The sequence below is a fragment of the Morus notabilis genome, unplaced genomic scaffold (genome assembly GCF_000414095.1).
Source record: "Morus notabilis unplaced genomic scaffold, ASM41409v2 Scaffold103, whole genome shotgun sequence".
Classification (NCBI taxonomy): domain Eukaryota; kingdom Viridiplantae; phylum Streptophyta; class Magnoliopsida; order Rosales; family Moraceae; genus Morus; species Morus notabilis.
The window spans coordinates 91,054-92,353 of NW_010365971.1; positions in this window are offsets into that span (position 1 = coordinate 91,054).

A 1,300-nucleotide genomic window follows, 5' to 3' on the forward strand; every position below is an offset into this window, starting at 1 on the left:
TTATAATGATAAATATAATAATAATAATTATTATTAATTACAATATCACAATTATATTGTATATTATATTATATTTATAATGTTAAAATCTAATTACAATGTATAATATATAATATAAGATGTTATTATAATATTGAATATGATATATTATAATATACGTATATAATTATAGTATATTATATTATATGTTATGAGATATAATTACATTATAATATAATATTTATATTATAAATATTAATATAATAATACTTATAATTATAACATTTAAGGATAATGATGGAAAATAAAATTAAAAGAGCTTCGAATGAGCATTTCTCTCATGTGAGGAAGGAATAATGATTCACCCATTTGACGAAAAGTCATTCCATTTTGAGTGATCATTATTTTTCTTAAAACCAACAAAATATGATAATGAACCTTGATTTCTTTCCATTCCCTCCAACCAAACACATCCTAAGGGTATCTCAAACAATAAATGCATAGGCTCACATTTGTTGATGTGAGGATGTTTAAAATGAAAGTATGGGAAAAAAAGTCTTAATTGTAAGTTAATTTTTTTTCATTCAATGTTTTTTTTTTGGTTGTAAATAATTCAAAGCATAATTGAAGATATTATAAATAATGATAACCCTAGCGAAAAAGAAGATGAATATATTTTTCTCGAAGGAAACACCTTGTGGCATGATTAGCTATAAAATTAATCGCATCTAAATAACAAATGTTGCAAATACAGTCAAGGCCATGTTATGATTGTATAATAGTCAAATGTCGCATCTAAATAACTAAGCAGAAGAAACATACCAAATTGATATTTTCTGAAGGCCTTCATCATAAAGAGAGAAAGCGTTAATAAGTACCTGTAAAATGAGATAGAGCCAACGAAAAGGGAGTTTTGGTCCAAACGTCCTTAAGAGAAAGGGTGACAATTCGTGTTAATGAGTTATGTTTATGTCAATTAGTTTATTAATCACGTCAAAAAATATTAATTCAAACACAACATGTTTATTAAACGCGTCAAAAATGTCAACTCAAACACGATTCATTTATTAATCGTGTTAATCGTGTCAATTCGTATAACCCGTTTAAATTAATATATTGAATAAATAACTAAGGGTGCGTTCGTTTGGGCTATTAAACTTGAGTTAGCCCAATTCAATCTGAGTTTTGAGCCTAGTTGACTGTTCGGTAACCTAAACTCAAAGTCCACACTCGAGTTAGTATCCGGAGTTATGAACATCAGCTACCCCCTCATATTTCAATAACTCGAATGTGACTGCTACAGTTCAGATTCTCCACATAT